Consider the following 22031-nt stretch of genomic DNA (forward strand, 5'->3'; position numbering starts at 1 on the left):
CAGAGCCACTGACCCACACACACAGGGAGCCACTGACCCACACAAACACAGTGAGCCACTGACCCACACACACAGAGAGCCACTGACCCACACACACAGGGAGCCACTGACCCACACACACAGGGAGCCACTGACCCGCACACACAGGGAGCCACTGACCCGCACACACAGGGAGCCACTGACCCACACACACAGGGAGCCACTGACCCACACACACAGAGAGCCACTGACCCCCACACACAGGGAGCCACTGACCCACACACACAGGGAGCCACTGACCCACACACACAGGGAGCCCCTGACCCACACACACAGGGAGCCACTGACCCACACACACAGGGAGCCACTGACCCACACACACAGGGAGCCACTGACCCACACACACACAGGGAGCCACTGACCCACACAAACACAGGGAGCCACTGACCCACACACACAGGGAGCCCCGGACCCACACACACACAGGGAGCCACTGACCCACACACACACAGACGCACTGACCCACACACACAGGGAGCCACTGACCCACACAAACACAGGGAGCCACTGACCCACACACACAGAGAGCCACTGACCCACACACACAGGGAGCCACTGACCCACACACACACAGAGCCACTGACCCACACACACAGGGAGCCACTGACCCACACACACACAGAGCCACTGACCCACACACACACAGAGCCACTGACCCACACAAACACAGGGAGCCACTGACCCACACACACAGGGAGCCACTGACCCACACACACACAGAGCCACTGACCCACACACACACAGAGCCACTGACCCACACACACACAGACGCACTGACCCACACACACAGGGAGCCACTGACCCACACACACACAGGGAGCCACTGACCCACACACACAGGGAGCCACTGACCCACACAAACACAGGGAGCCACTGACCCACACAAACACAGGGAGCCACTGACCCACACAAACACAGGGAGCCACTGACCCACACACACAGGGAGCCACTGACCCACACACACAGGGAGCCACTGACCCACACAAACACAGGGAGCCACTGACCCACACAAACACAGGGAGCCACTGACCCACACACACAGGGAGCAACTGACCCACACACACAGGGAGCCACTGACCCACACACACAGGGAGCCACTGACCCACACACACAAGGAGCCCCGGACCCACACACACACACACAGGGAGCCACTGACCCACACACACAGGGAGCCACTGACCCACACACACAGGGAGCCACTGACCCACACAAACACAGGGAGCCACTGACCCACACACACAGGGAGCCACTGACCCACACAAACACAGGGAGCCACTGACCCACACACACAGGGAGCCACTGACCCACACAAACACAGGGAGCCACTGACCCACACACACAGGGAGCCACTGACCCACACACACAGGGAGCCACTGACCCACACACACAGGGAGCCACTGACCCACACACACAGGGAGCCACTGACCCACACACACAGGGAGCCACTGACCCACACACACAGGGAGCCACTGACCCACACAAACACAGGGAGCCACTGACACACACACACACAGGGAGCCCCGGACCCACACACACAGGGAGCCACTGACCCACACACACAGGGAGCCACTGACCCACACACACAGGGAGCCACTGACCCACACAAACACAGGGAGCCACTGACCCACACACACAGGGAGCCACTGACCCACACACACAGGGAGCCACTGACCAACACACACAGGGAGCCACTGACCCACACACACAGGGAGCCACTGACCCACACACACAGGGAGCCACTGACCCACACAAACACAGGGAGCCCCTGACCCACACACACAGGGAGCCACTGACCCACACAAACACAGGGAGCCACTGACCCACACACACAGGGAGCCACTGACCCACACACACAGGGAGCCACTGACCCACACACACAGGGAGCCACAGACCCCCACACACACAGGGAGCCACTGACCCACACAAACACAGGGAGCCACTGACCCACACACACAGGGAGCCACTGACCCACACACACAGGGAGCCACTGACCCACACACACAGGGAGCCACTGACCCACACACACACAGGGAGCCACTGACCCACACACACAGGGAGCCACTGACCCACACACACAGGGAGCCACTGACCCACACAAACACAGGGAGCCACTGACCCACACAAACACAGGGAGCCACTGACCCACACAAACACAGGGAGCCACTGACCCACACAAACACAGGGAGCCACTGACCCACACACACAGGGAGCCACTGACCCACACACACAGGGAGCCACTGACCCACACACACAGGGAGCCACTGACCCACACACACAGGGAGCCCCGGACCCACACACACACACACAGGGAGCCACTGACCCACACACACAGGGAGCCACTGACCCACACACACAGGGAGCCACTGACCCACACAAACACAGGGAGCCACTGACCCACACACACAGGGAGCCACTGACCCACACAAACACAGGGAGCCACTGACCCACACACACAGGGAGCCACTGACCCACACAAACACAGGGAGCCACTGACCCACACACACAGGGAGCCACTGACCCACACACACAGGGAGCCACTGACCCACACACACAGGGAGCCACTGACCCACACACACAGGGAGCCACTGACCCACACACACAGGGAGCCACTGACCCACACACACAGGGAGCCACTGACCCACACAAACACAGGGAGCCACTGACACACACACACAGGGAGCCCCGGACCCACACACACAGGGAGCCACTGACCCACACACACAGGGAGCCACTGACCCACACACACAGGGAGCCACTGACCCACACACACAGGGAGCCACTGACCCACACAAACACAGGGAGCCACTGACCCACACACACAGGGAGCCACTGACCCACACACACAGGGAGCCACTGACCAACACACACAGGGAGCCACTGACCCACACACACAGGGAGCCACTGACCCACACACACAGGGAGCCACTGACCCACACAAACACAGGGAGCCACTGACCCACACACACAGGGAGCCACTGACCCACACAAACACAGGGAGCCACTGACCCACACACACAGGGAGCCACTGACCCACACACACAGGGAGCCACTGACCCACACACACAGGGAGCCACAGACCCCCACACACACAGGGAGCCACTGACCCACACAAACACAGGGAGCCACTGACCCACACACACAGGGAGCCACTGACCCACACACACAGGGAGCCACTGACCCACACACACAGGGAGCCACTGACCCACACACACACAGGGAGCCACTGACCCACACACACAGGGAGCCACTGACCCACACACACAGGGAGCCACTGACCCACACAAACACAGGGAGCCACTGACCCACACAAACACAGGGAGCCACTGACCCACACAAACACAGGGAGCCACTGACCCACACACACAGGGAGCCACTGACCCACACACACAGGGAGCCACTGACCCACACACACAGGGAGCCACTGACCCACACACACAGGGAGCCACTGACCCACACAAACACAGGGAGCCACTGACCCACACACACAGGGAGCCACTGACCCACACAAACACAGGGAGCCACTGACCCACACACACAGGGAGCCACTGACCCACACACACAGGGAGCCACTGACCCACACACACAGGGAGCCACTGACCCACACACACAGGGAGCCACTGACCCACACACACAGGGAGCCACTGACCCACACACACAGGGAACCACTGACCCACACACACTGGGAGCCACTGACCCACACAAACACAGGGAGCCACTGACCCACACACACAGGGAGCCACTGACCCACATAAACACAGGGAGCCACTGACCCACACACACAGGGAGCCACTGACCCACACACACAGGGAGCCACAGACCCCCACACACACACAGGGAGCCACTGACCCACACAAACACAGGGAGCCACTGACCCACACACACAGGGAGCCACTGACCCACACACACACAGGGAGCCACTGACCCACACACACAGGGAGCCACTGACCCACACACACAGGGAGCCACTGACCCACACAAACACAGGGAGCCACTGACCCACACACACAGGGAGCCACTGACCCACACACACAGGGAGCCACTGACCCACACACACAGGGAGCCACTGACCCACGCACACAGGGAGCCACTGACCCACACAAAGACAGGGAGCCACTGACACCCACACACAGGGAGCCCCGGACACACACACACACACAGAGCTACTGACCCACCCACACACAGAGCCACTGACACACACACAGACGCACTGACACACACACAGACGCACTGACCCCCCCCCCCCCCCACAAACACAGAGGCACTGACACGCACACACACACACAGAGAGGCACTGACCCACACACACACACAGAGCCACTGACACACACACAGAGCCACTGACACACACACACACACACACAGAGCCACTGGCACACACACACACACACAGAGCCACTGACCCACACACACAGAGAGCCACTGACCCCCCCCCCCACACACACACACAGAGCCAGTGATCCCCCACACACACACAGAGCCACTGACCCACATACACAGAGAGCCACTGACCCACACACACACACAGAGAGCCACTGACCCCGCCCCCCCCAACACACACACACACAGAGCCACTGACCCACACACACACAGAGCCACTGACCCACACAGAGCCACTGACCCACACACACACACAGAGCCACACACACACACAGAGCCACTGACACACACACACACACACACACAGAGACACTGGCACACACACACACACAGAGCCACTGACCCACACACACAGAGAGCCACTGACCCACACAGAGAGCCACTGACCCACCCCCCCACACACACACACACACACACACACACAGAGCCAGTGATCCCCCCCCCCACACACACACACACACACAGAGCCACTGACCCACATACACAGAGAGCCACTGACCCACACACACACACACAGAGAGCCACTGACCCCGCCCCCCCCCCCCCCACACACACAGAGCCACACACACACACACACACAGAGCCACTGACCCAAACACACACACAGAGGCACTGACCCACACAAACACACACACACAGAGGCACTGACCCACACAAACACACACACACAGAGGCACTGACCCACACACACACACACACTGACCCACACCCACACACACACACACACACACACACAGAGGCACTGACCCACACACACAGAGCCACTGACCCCCCCCCACACACACACACAGAGAGCCACTGACCCACACCCACCCACACACACACACACACAGAGCCAGACACACACACACACAGAGCCACTGACACACACACACACACACACACACACACACACACACACACACACACACACAGAGAGCCACTGACACACACACACACACACACACAGAGCCACTGACACACACACACAGAGAGCCACAGGCACTGACCCACACACACACAGAGCCAGTGACCCACACACACAGAGCCACAGACACTCTCTCTCTCTTCCTCTCTCTCTTCCTCTCACTCTTCCTCTCTCTCTTCCTCTCTCTTTTCCTCTCTCTTTTCCTCTCTCTTCCTCTCTCTCTCATCACTGTGGAGCAGGCACCTCACTTCCGGCTCCCCCTGCTGAGGCTCCGCTGTCACTAACCCTGCCCCCACCCTCTGCTGTCACTAACCCCGCCCCCACCCTCTGCAGCTAACCCCGCCCCCACCCTCTGCAGCTAACCCTGCCCCCGCCCTCTGCAGATAACCCCGCCCACCCTCTGCAGCTAACCCCGCCCCCACCCTTTGCAGCTAACCCCGCCCCCACCCTCTGCTGTCCCGCCGGCCTCTGCTCTCCTCTCTGCCTGCATTCTGTGCTCTCTGCTGCCCCCCTGCTCTAATGGCCAAATCCAGAACAGCCACAAAAAAACGGGACATTTAAAAAAATGCGAGGCAGCCGGGACAGCCATTAAAAAACCGGGACAGCCATTAAAAAAACGGGACTGTCCCGGCTAAAATGGGACACCTGGTCACCCTAATTTAAAGGTCCCCCGGTATATGCCCGAAACCCCAGAAATCAGATTGAGGTTCAGAACATCTCCCACCAGGAATAAGGTGGCGAGAGTAATGTCATTTCTAAGTAAAGTGTATAACTGTAGCAGTGTTTCATGTGAACGCATAAAGGAAAATGGTTTTAAAACCCAGCACTCGGCATCATAGAAAGCGGCTTTTTGCTAACTTTGGCTAGGAAGCTCCTAGAGCGCTGAGATTTGCCGTGAGCGCCGGCGGGTAAAAACAGGAAAAGTCATATAAAAATTGATGAATGAAAGTCCCCCTATTTTAATTGTTTCAACATATTAGGCATATTCTGATTTTCATTTGAAATGCCAGAGACAGAGGAAACATTTCATTTATCATCACTGTCGTTAGAAATGCATGGCAGGAAATTCCTGCATATGAACAGAGCATCTCCAGCCCCGGGCTGGCGTGCTGCCGGGATGTCTGAAAAAGTCCAGAGCTGAAAGGCTCCAACCTACTAAGGTCTGAAGTGGGGAGGGATAACTCATGTACCCCCATCTTAGTGTAAAGTCCAGGCAGTCTAGCAAATGGTGACTCTACCAGACTGAGTGTCGCCAGGTAAGGAGGTTGGGTCTCATATGCTAAGCAGCAACGGTGCGAGGTTCGCTCATGCTCTTAGCAGAATGAGAAGCCACCTTGCTAAGGTATTGGCAACTCCGGGATAGGTGGGGAAAATTATTCCCACGGAGTGATTGGCTGCTTAGGTTAGGTATAGGAGTTTTAACCCTATAAGAATCCGTACATTGGGAACCAGATTAATCTAAGCTTCATTTTAAACTTCTGTAACGGTCATACCCCCCACCCAATCTCATATTGGCCCCTGTGGGTGTAATCTGCTCCCAATTACATGTGGTGCACCTGCTGGCTTACAGGACTCCTGAGACTCACGCTGGATGTTAGTGGAGATATTCACCATGACAGGCGTCTGAGGTAGTATTCTGAGTCCTACTCACATTTGGTACAGCGCCTCCACCCCATCAGGATCCCTACGGTTGCAGGGAGGAGTGTCTGAGGGGGAACTCCTTGGTGCATCTTCCTGATGAATAACTCCAGACTCACACAGGAAGGGTATCTTAAACCTGGGTATCTTTAATTGCATGTTACTTGGCAGACTGCCCATCATAGCGGCCGACACTTAGCCGCACATCTTGGAGAGGCCCTCCATCCAGAAGGTTCCTCCTGTCCTCTAATTAAATTGGCTGTCCACCTCTCCCCTAAGGGAGACTACCAGCTGTGCCAGAGCCCTGGACACAGTGTGTAACCAGCTTGTCACTTGCCACTCTGACAGACAGACTTGAACTGCTGCAGACACTTGAACTCTCCTATGACTCACTGGAACTCTCTTTGACTCCCTAACTTTAGGCAGTTCTGTGCAATATATAACCTCCAGAAAGACCCACCTCTGTGTCACTAACAGTGGACACAAAGCATGCTGTCACTTCCTTTGCTACATATGACACATCACAAGGGTTTGAGGGCAAACCTCCATGATAGTTACTGGCAACCCTGCCTTCTTACCAGGATTACTGCCAGCATGAGAGAGATCTGTACACCAATTTTACACATGGCTACATAAGGTTAAATGCCATTTTTGCCCAGAAAGGGTATTGTGTTAGTAGAACGGTTGTTAATGCTAAATGTTATGCAAAGGGAGTGTTCCCGCTAACAACTCATATTCACAGAGATTTCTGGGTCTGAATGGGAGTAGCGCCACCTTTAGGCAAGACAGGTGTAACGCGACTCATGTTATTTTAAGCTATTTTAAGGCAGTGTAACCTAAGGCTTTGTCCCCGCTGGCGCTGAGCGCGCTCATGCTTGGAGAGCTTGTCAGGCATGAGCGCCGGGTGGCCTTTACATTTTTGCAAGCGCTCGTGTGGGGGGTAGGTTGGGACGCTGCAGGGGAAGCTGAGCGCGCTGGTAAGTATGAAAAATGTATTTACCCGAGCGCCGGTGCATACCCACGCATGCATCGCATGAGCAGGGACTTATATACATATATATATATATATGCAAGTCACCTCGCCAAGTGCCGCCCGCTCAGCGAGCTCAGCGCTAGCGGGGACTCAGCCTTAGGCCTGTAATATAGAGCACACTGAAGCAAGTTTCATATGTTGTAAGAGGTGGCGGTGAGCGCAGTGAGCGCGGTGAGCGCGGTGGGCTCTCAAATTTTGCAAACGTCCCTGGCAAGGTAATTACATGGCCTTGATACGGTGTGTTTCAGACACCTCACCTGGCAGCAGTGAGTTTGCACTCTTGAGCTGGATACCATCCCTGGGTATCCTGCTTGCAAACAGCTGGGAATATCTGGCCTGGATACAGTGAGTGCCCCCATTCACTTCTCCAACAGAATATATCCCATCCTTTAAGGCTGCCCCTGTTGCTTTCATCTCAGCAACACCTCCAAATGTAGTACCCGTTCCCCTGTCCCCCTCCTAATGGAGATTGGCAGGTACCCAGAGTTTGTGGTACTAACCTGTAAGGTGTACAGAAGACTGAGTCTCCGCTGGTTGTGTTTGGGAGTAGCAACAGGACAGGCTTTCATCACTCCTCTCTCTTGGCTCTTGGTGCAGCGCCTCTATCCTATAGGGACCCTATTATAGACAGGGGTAACCCCCACAGGCACCTCTCCTGACAAAGAACACTCCATAGATGGTACAACTGGAACTTTAGTGTGGCATTCAGTCATCCTCCACAGTCCCAGGAGCAGACCCCAGAGGCTTGAGGCCCCAAGAGTTCCTCCTTAGCTCCTTCACCCCCTGATGGGGCAAGGGGAATCACTCCCACTCCACTGAGGGAGTGAAGACACAGACACAATTTGATGGAGTGCCAGCTTTTATACCCGGGGGAGGGGCTTGTAACCCTGCCCCATAACAGGGTAGGTCCAGGTAATGACAGGCATCAAACCAACTGCATGTGATCCAATCAGTACCCTCCCGAGGTATGATACTCCAATCTGCCAGTAGATCTGCCCCTGGATATGGCAACATTGTAGCTATCCAGGCTGCAGGCTAGGCCCTGTGCAGGAGTTTAACCCCAACACTGCCTGTTCCTATCAGGATTTATAGTGTTGAGGCCAGTGGAAAGGCTATAGCCAGGGGCACTAGGCTACATATGTAACAAATAATGCAAATAACGGGAAGAAGCGTTTCAGACATAAAAGGAAAAGGAGTCCTTGCCCAAAGAGCTTACATTCTGGTTGATAAGTAGGAAGAACGTACAGAGACACTAGGAAGGCGTTCTTGTAAATGTGTCTGTAAGGGGCCACGGTTTATGTATGAGGTGTAAAGTATCAGCCACGGAGCTACTCGTATGCTTCATTAAGGAGGTGTGTTTTAAGGTGGGTATTAAAGGTGGATAGAGAGGGTGCTAGTCGGGTACTGAGGGGAAGGGCGTTCCAGAGGTGTGGGGCAGTCAGTGAGAAAGGGTTAAGGGGGGGAGAGGGCTTTAGATACAAAGGGGGTAGAAAGAAGACATCCTTGAGAAGAACGCAAGAGTCTGGATGGTGCATAGCGAGAAATTAGGGATGAGATGTAAGGAGGGGCAGAAGAGTGCAAAGCTTTAAAAGTGAGGAGGAGAATTGCGTGTGAGATGCGGGATTTGATAGGAAGCCAGGAGAGGGATTTCAGCAGGGGAGACGCTGAGACCTGCAAAACTATGTACAGTGCTGTGCACACTATCAGTACTGTATAATAAATACAAAATATATGATTTATTATTATAACCCTTTTTTGATACCATAGGGGTTCTTCCTGCTACTGTTTGGGTGTCCCCTGGATAAAAAGGTGGGTGACATTTTCTTGTTTGGCAGCTATGCTAATTAATCGTGGCAGCTTATGTATGGCGCTTAACCATTCCCCTTTCTGTAGCGATCAGATGAGAAGGGCGTCTGTGTCAAACGCTCTGAGCAACGATGCAAAAAAGTACATTTCAGTAATCTGGTGCCGTTTTTCAGATAACCCTTTCAGCGCCGGAGGGTCGCTCCACCTCTGTGGGCCACTGACGCTCTGGCACTTGCGCAGCACGTTAAGCTGTTTCTGTCCTGGCCATCGGTGAGGGGGGCAGCCACACAGGCGCCAATCACATACAGCCCTAAGGAAAAGAGCAGGGGGCATCAGGGCCTCTGGGTGGCACTTTGCTTGACGTACACCATACCGCCTTAGGGCAGTGAAGGAGTTAACCCAGCTCTGCAGCTGCAGATTTTGATAAACTGGCATCTAGTAAAATCTAGAGCAGGGGCGGACAACTCCAGTCCTCAAGGGCCACCAACAGGTCTGGTTTTTAAGGCATCCCTGCTTCAGCACAAGTGGCTCAATCAGTGGCCTGATTGAGGATAGGAGATATATACTGCCCCATGGTTCGTGGAAGGCCAACGTTTCAGATTGTATTAACACGTGTACATCGTGGTGATAAACTCATTCATTCAGACGTAAAAGCCAATAACATCTCTCAGTGGTGAAGAATCATTTTCTTTTTGTCTTAGGTGATGGATCTTCTTAAATTCCGTGTGTGTCAGAGTTCTCCCCTGAGCAGCACAGTAAGGACATTTTCACTACTTATCTCTTGTATTCGTCCTCTGCTGTCCCACAGATTGTACTTAACCCCGTCACTGCTTGGCCATGACTAGCGGGCCCTCCAGCAGGGCTTACCGGTGCAGCCCTCCTGTAACCAATAGGTTACAAATTGAGCTAATCTAGTTGTAAAGCTTTACTGAAAGTTTATCATGGAAAGAGTTAAACATTAGGAGGGATATGCATCAGATGTCACAAACTGGGGGTACACGTTAAAGTGGCGTTCGCTGTTTTTTTTTTTAACAGGTTGGAAGTAGGGGAATCTCTGGGGCTGAACCACTTTGATTTGAACTCTGGGGACCCCCTGCTTCCTGAGATTGCATTCTGAAAGTGCCCTCGGTAGCAGCTACGACTGGGTTCACAATATGGCAGTTTAAAGGTCACGGGTCCCACGGGCCAATAGGAAACCGTGACATCATCCTTTGTAGCTTACTATTGGCCCAAATGACATGGGACCTTTAAACTGAAGAGAGATACCAGCAGCATCTTCTGCGGTAACTGTCTCAGGAAGAGGAGGCCACCGGAGATAAAATCAATGCAGTTCAGCTCCGGAGACACCCTGCTTTAACCCTGGGGGGGGGGGGGGCTTTTTTGGGGGCGGGGGGAGGAACCCAGCCTTAGTGGAGCAGGTAATCAGCAAAATATTGTAATGAGAAGTACAAAAACCCTCCAATGCTCTGGATTTTGGTGGCCTTAACCGTGTCCCTTAGAGATCTGGGCCAAATGTAAGAGACAAGATTGACGTGAAGTTCACGGTGGGATAAGCAGCTGCTTTATCTCTAAACTGTTACCTAATTGGCTCCAGGACTGGAAGAGGGTGTGAATAAACCTAATTACCACAGTAAGCATCTTGTTCCAACCTATTATCCAGATCATGGACACGATTTTGGTTTGCCCTTATGTAGGGTCTGCACCTAAGGAAACGCTTTGAGTTGCAGTCACAGGATAGATAATGTCATTATGCCTTTTCAGGCACAGGTGCATTGTGAAGAAATGCTCCAAAGTGGAGCAAAAGGCAAAAATACAGAAAATTGCTTGAAATTCTCACTGTCGTTTTACCAATTAATTTTGTAGTACACATATTTTTGTTTTGTGTTAACAATTTCCTAACGGTTTGCAAATAAAGGGGATGGAAGCGTATTTTATGCAGAGACCCTGCCCTAATATAATGACTAACAGCAATTTATCGTCAACCTTTTTTGCTGGCCAAGATAGGACTTTGGGATCTCTATTACTAGCAGCTATTACGAGGCAGCACAAACTGCTGCATTGCTTTTAGTTTACCATCCGGGTGATACATGAAAACCAGGATCAGAAACAAAAAGAAATGGATAAAGCAGCAACTGTCCCCACAGTGTCCAGTACATGACCCTCAGGGTCAGCAGGTGAAATCACAGCGGCTCAACTATGGTCCTCACCCCCCCACCCACAGGTCAGGTTCCAGGATATCCCAGCTTCAGCACAGCTGTGCTGAAGCAGGGATATCCTGAAAACCTGACCTGTTGGGGGGTAAATGGGGCTTAAGGACTGGAGTTGAGTCCCCCTAGGTTAAATTGCTCATCATCAGCAGAGCTCATTGTTTTCAAAACATTTATAATGTGTTTGTACTGTTTTGTTTACAGAGGTTGCAAATGATCACACACACGGAAAAGCAAATATTCGCCATATCTCTACCCCCAAATATCAGCTGCAAATGTTTTAAAGATATTGGGCCATCTTTACTAAGCAGCCTTCTGCCAATGACTTAAACGGGCTGTAGGTTGTCTTCTAGCGCCAGAAGGTGTGTCATGGTAAATACGGGCATGGCATCTTTCTCCATTCAACTGTAAGAGATTAATCACTCTCCATTCCTACCCCTACCCCTACCACTAGGACTGGTCACCAGGTTATAATCAGTGCGCCCTCGAACAGAAAGATGAACCACTCATCATACTATGAGTGCCACTCACTAATGAGCGCGAGTAACCCTTCTTCCTCTCCTCTACTATGTGGGAAGACCAGTCCACGTTCATACCTTCATCCCTTACCCAGCGTGCTTTGTGCTCTTACAAACAAGGGACTCGCCAGTGCTCATTAGAAACCTCACTAATTGGGAAAAGGTCACAGTCCTACCCACTGTGCTACATAACCCAGAGTTTAGCATGCCCAACAGCGTCAACAAAGTGTTTACACTTCCGCTGCCGGCAGAGGACTGCATTGCCCAGCACTGTTACTGGTCTATCTGGCAGCAAAAGGGTTAAGCATACAACTTTTAAAAAGCATCCTTTATAAATATATATGTATATATCTTGTGGTTTACTGAGTGATATTTCACTTATTTTACAGGCAACGACTGTGAGTAGCTACTGATGAGTCTTGTTTTCATGGTAAGTAGGACGTTGGACGTGCCAGTCTACATTATTGACATGAGGAATCTGTCTGAGAGATGTTCAGCCAGTCATCAAGGGCATTGTAGAGATAATTGCAATTCATGATTGCCTATTTAATTAGGGTGACACTGAGGCCAAGTCATCTGCATAACCATCTATTTGACCCACATAGCCGGTCCCTAGGAGGCTATTTATCAGGGTCTCTTGGCTGCACAGAAACGACAGCACCAGATTTATCAAACAAACAACAATCTTGTTGCTTTCACTGGAGGATGTCTGTGATACCTCTGGTGATATTTTGTGCGCCACTGTTTTGCTTCAGTTTTGTGAGCTGGACGAAGTTGATTGTTCACCCGCTAAGTTGCAAAACAGCACCAGTGACAAGGAATTTGTTTAAAAGCAGCGGGGGGCTCATTACCAAAGTCTCCTGGCTGCAAAACCAGGACACATCTGCTGCAAGAACACTGCCCCAGGTGCACCAGCCAAAAAAATCCCATTGTTTCAATCACAAGTTGAGAATGTTTTTAATTAATAAGGCTGGTGCAGTTTTCTTTATCACATCTGAAGGGGGGGGGGGGCAGGAGGAGAGTCTTAAGTGCAGATTAACCTGGGGTTGTAGCAGATAGCTGGAGCAAGAATCCAGATCCGTGGAGCGATGGTCCATAGAGAGTCTACAGAGGAAAAGGCAGAAGGGGTAGACAGGCGAACTGAAGTCAGGACAGGCGGCAGAATAGTCAGACGAACCGATAAACAGGGCCGGAGCAAACAGCAGAGAGGATCCGAAGTCAGGGCAGGAGCGAAGAGCAGAGAGGATCCAAAGTCAGGGCAGGAGAAAACAGCAGAGAGGATCCGAAGTAAGGGCAGGAGCAAACAGCAGAGAGGATCCGAAGTAAGGGCAGGAGCAAACAGCAGAGAGGATCCAAAGTCAGGGCAGGAGCGAAGAGCAGAGAGGATCCAAAGTCAGGGCAGGAGAAAACAGCAGAGAGGATCCGAAGTAAGGGCAGGAGCAAACAGCAGAGAGGATCGAAGTCAGGGCAGGAGCGAAGAGCAGAGAGGATCCGAAGTCAGGGCAGGAAAAAACAGCAGAGAGGATCCGAAGTCAGGGCAGGAGAAAACAGCAGAGAGGATCCGAAGTCAGGGCAGGAGAAAACAGCAGAGAGGATCCGAAGTAAGGGCAGGAGCAAACAGCAGAGAGGATCCGAAGTCAGGGCAGGAGCGAAGAGCAGAGAGGATCCGAAGTCAGGGCAGGAGAAAACAGCAGAGAGGATCCGAAGTCAGGGCAGGAGCAAACAGCAGAGAAGATCCAAAGTCAGGGCAGGAGCGAAGAGCAGAGAGGATCCAAAGTCAGGCAGGAGAAAACAGCAGAGAGGATCCGAAGTCAGGGCAGGAGAAAACAGCAGAGAGGATCCGAAGTAAGGGCAGGAGCAAACAGCAGAGAGGATCCAAAGTCAGGGCAGGAGCGAAGAGCAGAGAGGATCCAAAGTCAGGGCAGGAGAAAACAGCAGAGAGGATCCGAAGCAAGGGCAGGAGCAAACAGCAGAGAGGATCCAAAGTCAGGGCAGGAGCGAAGAGCAGAGAGGATCCAAAGTCAGGGCAGGAGAAAACAGCAGAGAGGATCCAAAGTCAGGGCAGGAGCGAAGAGCAGAGAGGATCTGAAGTCAGGCAGGTAGAGAGAAGTCAAGAGAAAGCCGAAGTCAGGAATACAAGAGGTCAGGAAATACTAGGTAGTGCAGCATAGAAGCAACAACACAACCTACTCTGGCTAGCAAAGCTGTTGAGGTGCGGGTCAGGTGGCTTCTTATAGGCAGAGGTAGCTAAGTGTTGAAGAAAACATAGCTGTCCAGCAAAGAACAACGCACAGAACAACGCAGTCTTAGCACATAAGTCCTTACATTTTTATATCCCAGTTCTGCAGTCAGTAGGTTTTGATAAATAACTCCCTTAGATTCTTCACATTGATAGATCTGGTGCAATTCATTTGCACTGTTTGCCACTCATTCTGCATCCAGGAGCCATTACTGCATAACCCCCGACATGGAACATTTCATAAGAGTGTAAGCAAGTACATGGGATGGATGTTTAGTCCAAGGCATTGAAATTAGAATCATTCACTTAACTCTTTCACTGCCAGAGGTTAAGCTGTTAAAATTGAGTTGGCCCATATCCTACTTTCACCTGGATCTCAGTGCCTTGATTGTAATAAAGTTGGGGATCTAGGCTCTAGGATGATAATTTAGTACCATCATCACAGATTTGCTGAAGACTTCAAAGGACACCACTTTTGAATTCCATATTCACAATAGGTATGGATATAAGTCAGAACAAGGACGGGGCAGAGTGATAGGGGGGTCAGGATGGGCACAGCCATCCATCTATTGAAGACACGCTCACCGACAAGGGGGAGAGTGGGGACATCTGTCCCAGGCCCAGGCCATGGGGAGGCCCACCCTTGCAGTCCGACCATGGAAGTCAGGCCCCGCCGATATCAGAAGCTTGGTTGGGCCATCTCTGTCACCAGGGTGCACTCCCCCCTTCCATGCAGAGGGGTGGAAGTGAGAGAGGGGGAGAGTGAGAGAAATGTGGTTGGGGGGGGGGAGAAGGGGGAAATAGAGAGAGAGAAGGGGATAGGGAAATATGGAGAAGGGGAAAGAGAGAGAAAATGGGGGAAGGGAGAAGAGAGAGATGGAGAAGGGGGAACAGAGAGAAAAGGGGGAAAAGAGAGAAATGGGAGAGTGATAAAGGGGGGAAGAGAGAATGGTGGGTGGAGAAAGAGAAGGTGGAAAGAGAAAGAGGGAAGCAAGAGAGGTAGAGTGAGGGCAAGGGAAAGTAGGAAGGAAGAGAGGTGGTTCTATAAATTGTGCATGCCCCTCAAAATAGTCATAGTTAGGGAGCGAGATCCCTAATACAAGCAGTCACTTGTAATGTAAAATATTAACTAACATTATTGCAGATGTTAAAGAGTGATTGTAGTTACTATATCTAGCATCAGTTACTATATACCATTGATTTTTGCCATGCATTTGTCTCTTCTTAGTAAAAAAACATACAAGTTAGTATGAGTCAGATGAGGGGGCTCAATCCTTTTATCGTTGGTTGAAGCTCAGAGAGAAGTGTCCATCTATCCACACAAATAAATAGCTGCAGAGTGGTCTATTTCTCCAGCACTCTGTTGGAGTTAAATATATACTGTAAGCCATCTCCTGCCCAGGTGACTGTGTGTGTGAAGATGAATTTATTCAACAACAGTGGACAAGCAAAAATGCAGGCATTAAAATTACTAACCTTATACCAAGTAATGCATACATATTTTGGGGGGAAAGAGGGGAGAGGGTGGGAGAAGTTATGAGCCTGGGAAAGAGGAGAGGTGGGAGAAATTATGGGCCTGGAAAAGAGATGGGATGGGAGAAGTTATGGCCCTGGGAAAGAGGAGGGGTGGGAGAAGTTATGGGCCTGGGGAAGAGGAGGGGTGGGAGAAGTTATGGGCCTGGGAAAGAGGAGGGGTGGGAGAAGTTATGGACCTGGGAAAGAGGAGGGGTGGGAGAAGTTATGGGCCTGGGAAAGAGGAGGGGTGGGAGAAGTTATGGGCCTGGGAAAGAGGAGGGGTGGGAGAAGTTATGGGCCTGGGAAAGAGATGGGGTGGGAGAAGTTATGGGCCTGGGAAAGAGGAGGGGTGGGAGAAGTTATGGGCCTGGGAAAGAGGAGGGGTGGGAGAAGTTATGGGCCTGGGAAAGAGATGGGGTGGGAGAAGTTATGGGCCTGGGAAAGAGGAGGGGTGGGAGACGTTATGGGCCTGGGAAAGAGGAGGGTGGGAGAGGTTATGGGCCTGGGAAAGAGATGAGGTGGGAGAAGTTATGGGCCTGGGAAAGAGATGGGGTGGGAGAAGTTATGGGCCTGGGAAAGAGATGGAGAAGTTATGGGCCTTGGAAAGAGATGGGATGGGAGAAGTTATGGCCCTGGGAAAGAGGAGGGGTGGGAGAAGTTATGGGCCTGGGGAAGAGGAGGGGTGGGAGAAGTTATGGGCCTGGGAAAGAGGAGGGGTGGGAGAAGTTATGGGCCTGGGAAAGAGATGGGGTGGGAGAAGTTATGGGCCTGGGAAAGAGGAGGGGTGGGAGACGTTATGGGCCTGGGAAAGAGGAGGGTGGGAGAGGTTATGGGCCTGGGAAAGAGATGAGGTGGGAGAAGTTATGGGCCTGGGAAAGAGGAGGGGTGGGAGAAGTTATGGGCCTGGGAAAGAGATGGGGTGGGAGAAGTTATGGGCCTGGGAAAGAGGAGGGGTGGGAGAAGTTATGGGCCTGGGGAAGAGGAGGGGTGGGAGAAGTTATGGGCCTGGGAAAGAGGAGGGGTGGGAGAAGTTATGGGCCTGGGAAAGAGATGGGGTGGGAGAAGTTATGGGCCTGGGAAAGAGGAGGGGTGGGAGACGTTATGGGCCTGGGAAAGAGGAGGGTGGGAGAGGTTATGGGCCTGGGAAAGAGATGAGGTGGGAGAAGTTATGGGCCTGGGAAAGAGGAGGGGTGGGAGAAGTTATGGGCCTGGGAAAGAGATGGGGTGGGAGAAGTTATGGGCCTGGGAAAGAGGAGGGGTGGGAGAAGTTATGGGCCTGGGAAAGAGGAGGGGTGGGAGAAGTTATGGACCTGGGAAAGAGATGGGGTGGGAGAAGTTATGGGCCTGGGAAAGAGGAGGGGTGGGAGACGTTATGGGCCTGGGAAAGAGGAGGGTGGGAGAGGTTATGGGCCTGGGAAAGAGATGAGGTGGGAGAAGTTATGGGCCTGGGAAAGAGATGGGGTGGGAGAAGTTATGGGCCTGGGAAAGAGATGGAGAAGTTATGGGCCTTGGAAAGAGATGGAGAAGTTATGGGCCAGGGAAAGAGATGGGGTGGGAGAAGTTATGGGCCTGGGAAAGAGATGGGGTGGGAGAAGTTATGGGCCTGCGCAAGAGAGGTGTGTGAAAAGTTATGGGCCTGGGAAAGAGGGGAGGGGGAGAAGTTATGGGCCTGGGAAATAGGGGAGGTGGGAGAAGTTATGGGCCTGGGAAAGAGTAGTGGTGGGAGACGTTATGGGCCTTGGAAAGAGGAGGGTGGGAGAAGTTATGGGCCTGGGAAAGAGGAGGGTTGGGAGAAGTTATGAGCCTGGGAAAGAGGAGGGGTGGAAGAAGTAATGACCGTGGGAAACAGGAGGGGTGGTTGAAGTGATGGGCCTGGGAGGGAGAAGTATTGACCTGGGGAGGAAGTATGTGACCATATGGGCCTACCTCTGCAGGGTCTGCTAGAGGCCGATGAAGGGGCCTACTTGTGGGTGCCTGCAGATGTGCCTGATAGAGTAGGCAGCAGCCAGCAGCCAGCAGAGGGGAGTGCCTTACAAGCCCGCGGATCAGGCCCTACACGTTGCTAGCAGAAGTCCCAGCTGTCTCCGCCTGTTGGCGGCCCTGGTCCTTCCCCCTACCTCCCCGACTCTACAATCTAGAACAATTTATATTAATTACACGGAAAGTATATTTTTTTCTTGTTGAGGTAGGATTTAGGATCGTGTTACTGCCAGCTTTCGGCTGGCAGCACAAACTTCTCAACTAGACTCCATTTACTGTCAAGATGATAAATACAAACAAGGGCAAATATGAGAAATAGTTAACCCTTTGAGTGATATACAGGACCATGTGATCGGTAGTGTAGTGGACCTTTCTTTGGAACCAGAAGGCCACCTTCTTCTGTTACGATTGTGACTCCTAAACAATGGGGAAACGTCATTAGGTCACCAGGATACCCCAACATGGCACTTATGTACTGTAATTAAAGAGAAGAAAAATGGATGGGATTCTTTCCGTTAATACACAACCACCTCCATATCTTCAAATACGTCTTTAGCCACGACTGTCCATGCAACAGATTTACATTTACATTCATTTGAATCAAGTGCTGGAGAAATACGCTGCTCTGCCTAATACAAACTGTGAGGAAAAAATCAGGTTTTAATGGACTAATACAGGGGTTGCCAACTTCAGTCCCCAAGGTCAGGTTTGAAGGATATCCATGCTTCAGCACAGGCAGCTAAATCAGAGGCTCAGTCAAAGACTGAGCCACTGATTAAGCCACCCGTGCTGAAGCAGGGACTGATCGAGCCATCTACACTGAAGCAGGGATATTCTTAACATCTGACCTGTTGGTGGCCCTTGAGGACTGACGTTGGTCACCCCTGGACTAATACATTGCTTTGCATTTCTTTTCCTTAGATTACTGGTACTATTGTAAAATCAACGGGACTAAAGTATCAAAATCTCTTGGCTGCAAAGCTGAGGCAAAAAAGTTATGCACCAAATTTAGCAAGAGCATTTTCCCCCATTGAAACCAAGTGGATTAGTCTATTTCATGAATCTGGTATAGTACTTTTGATCCAGATTTGCATCTGTGAAGCTTTGATAAATAACCCCCATTGTCTACAGAGACCATCTAATTCCTGGACCACTTGACCAGCAGTCAGAAGACAGACAGCAGGATGGACGTAGTGTTACCGCATCAATACTCAATGTTGCTCAACCTACCGACCAGAGAAACACTCTTCTCTCTGCTACATAGACTTTCATAGCAACTGCTGACCTGCTGATCTCCTCATTGAAAATGTTATCAGACAATTCTACTATCATTTCTCTCATTACATGTATTGCTAGTGATGTAATTATATTGTTACGTTTTTACATTGTAACTATCCTTACCTATATAGAATGTATGGACACGGTGTAATATTAATACGGAATGATTAAGCCTAAGGTTTGCCTGTTCGGATCGCCACTTATTTGTGTTTTCATCTTGCCTTTTCCCCAGGTTTTCACCTATATGGCATCGTCTTGTGCAATACCAAGAACCACAGTGTCCACTACTATAATTTCCAAAAACCCAGCAAGGCCAATGTTACCTACAGTAACCTCCATTCAAGTATGTCTGAATGGGCACTTGCTGAATAGAGGTGTCAGTTTTGTGGGTGCTATAATTTTCTTGTAGCATATGATGCAACAATATAAATGGTCACTCTTGGATTTTAGCCATTGTTACCACAATGGTAGTTGTGAATAAGAACAGAGTGGCCAGGGGCTAAGCTTCCCACTATTCCTTTTTCTTAGAGCAGGGAGTCTCAAACGTTTCCATAGGGTGGACCACTTCAGTCTCAATAATTGTTCGCAAGAACCTTCATGTTACACTTTGCTCTGCTCATGAATATATCAAAGTATAACATACATCTCCTGCACCTATATCCACAAATTTGCCTCTACTACTGATAGATAATTCACAGACAGCGAGAGCAGCCCTAGGTGAATTTCCAACAGGCTTCTGAGACCACCACTGAGGTCTTCATGGATCACCGATTGGCCAGAGACTAGAGTTTGAAGTCGGCATAACTGGTGCAAAAAAAGCACCAGCCTTTTATACAAGTCCCCTAAGAGATAATGATTTATATAAGAAGAATTTTAAACTGCACATATCAAAGTGTGAATTTACAAAAGTTTCTCTGGGTTTTTTTCTTTCCCTTCCTCTGGATTAAAAGAATTATAGATATAGAATGACAGTTACAATTGACAAATATTGAACTTGATAGATAAATCAATTTAAACTACTGGGTTACAATGTCATACATTTAGCATAGACCTTTTGAAAACAGCATTCAGTGAGCGGTCACCAGGTTTAAGAGAACTGTGCTCTTCTGCAGGGAGAGGGAGAGAGAGAGAAACACACACTACGGCACATGGAGGCGCTGCACTGCTAAAGAATATGTAGGGTATGAACCCCAGAAGCCTAGTTCTGTGTCCCCACTACCATTGGCGGATTACTCAGCCCTCCTGTTACCAGCAGGTATCATGCAACACACGACCAGTAATGGCCAAATCTCACACCAGGTGGGGGAAACACTGTTACATACATATAGTGAAAAAATACTAACTAGCACACAAAGGGATATTCCCAAAATTGCAAATACAAGCATGAAGGCACAGCAAGCGTAAAAATGAAAGTAAATATGAAAATAGAAACAAAAATACAAATAACAAAAGGCACAAATAAACACATGAACAAAAAAAAAGTCTTTAAATGTTCATGACAAGAAGCAATATATGGGAAAGTCCTTAAATGCTGCTCCTATATTGTGAGGGGTCTTCCTACCACCTCCAAGAAATTTGTAGCTGCAAAGAAAGAAGTGCAGAAAAGAACCTCCTATGGTGAAGTATGACTTTATAAAGTTATAAAAACTGCAAAATGGACACTCACTAAACCTGGCTCCCCCGTCCCGATCTCGGCACACCTCCATTCCGATCTCGGCACACCTCCGTCCCCCGTCCCGATCTCGGCACACCTCCATCCTGATCTCGGCACACCTCCATCCTGATCTCGGCACACCTCCATCCTGATCTCGGCACACCTCCGTCCCGATCTTGGCACACCTCCATTCCGATCTTGGCACACATCCGTCTTGCGTCCCGATCTCGGCACACCTCCGTCCCCGTCCAGATCTCTGTACTCCTCCGTCCCGATCTCGGCACACCTCCATCCCGCGTCCCGATCTCAGCACACCTCCATCCCGCGTCCCGATCTTAGCACACCTCCGTCCCGTGTCCCGATCTTGGCACACCTCCGTCCCGCGTCCCGATCTTGGCACACCTCCGCCCCACGTCCCGATCTTGGCACACCTCCGTCCCGCATCCCGATCTTGGCACACCTCCGTCCCGCGTCCCGATCTCGGCACACCTCCGTTCCGATCTCGGCAACACCTCTGTCCCGCGTTCCGATCTCGTTACACCTCCGTCTCGATCTCAGCACACCTCTGTCCATCCTAAGCTCTCCTCTCTACGAGCCGTGGCCTCAGATCTTCCGGATAGTGTCCTGGTGACATCACTGGGGACTACGGATGCTCCAGTTGGCCAACAAACCCAACACGTGTTTCTCAGATTTTTCATCTGCTTCGTCAGGGGTAAAGTGGTGTGTGATCCATTATAGGTATATATGGTGTTGGGAAGCTTTAATGTGATATGCCCACACCTCTGTTGGATCATTTTAAATAGAACACTCCAGACAATCATTATCTGCTGGTTACACACC

This window comes from Ascaphus truei, chromosome 4 (genome assembly GCF_040206685.1).
Source record: "Ascaphus truei isolate aAscTru1 chromosome 4, aAscTru1.hap1, whole genome shotgun sequence".
NCBI classification, from domain to species: domain Eukaryota; kingdom Metazoa; phylum Chordata; class Amphibia; order Anura; family Ascaphidae; genus Ascaphus; species Ascaphus truei.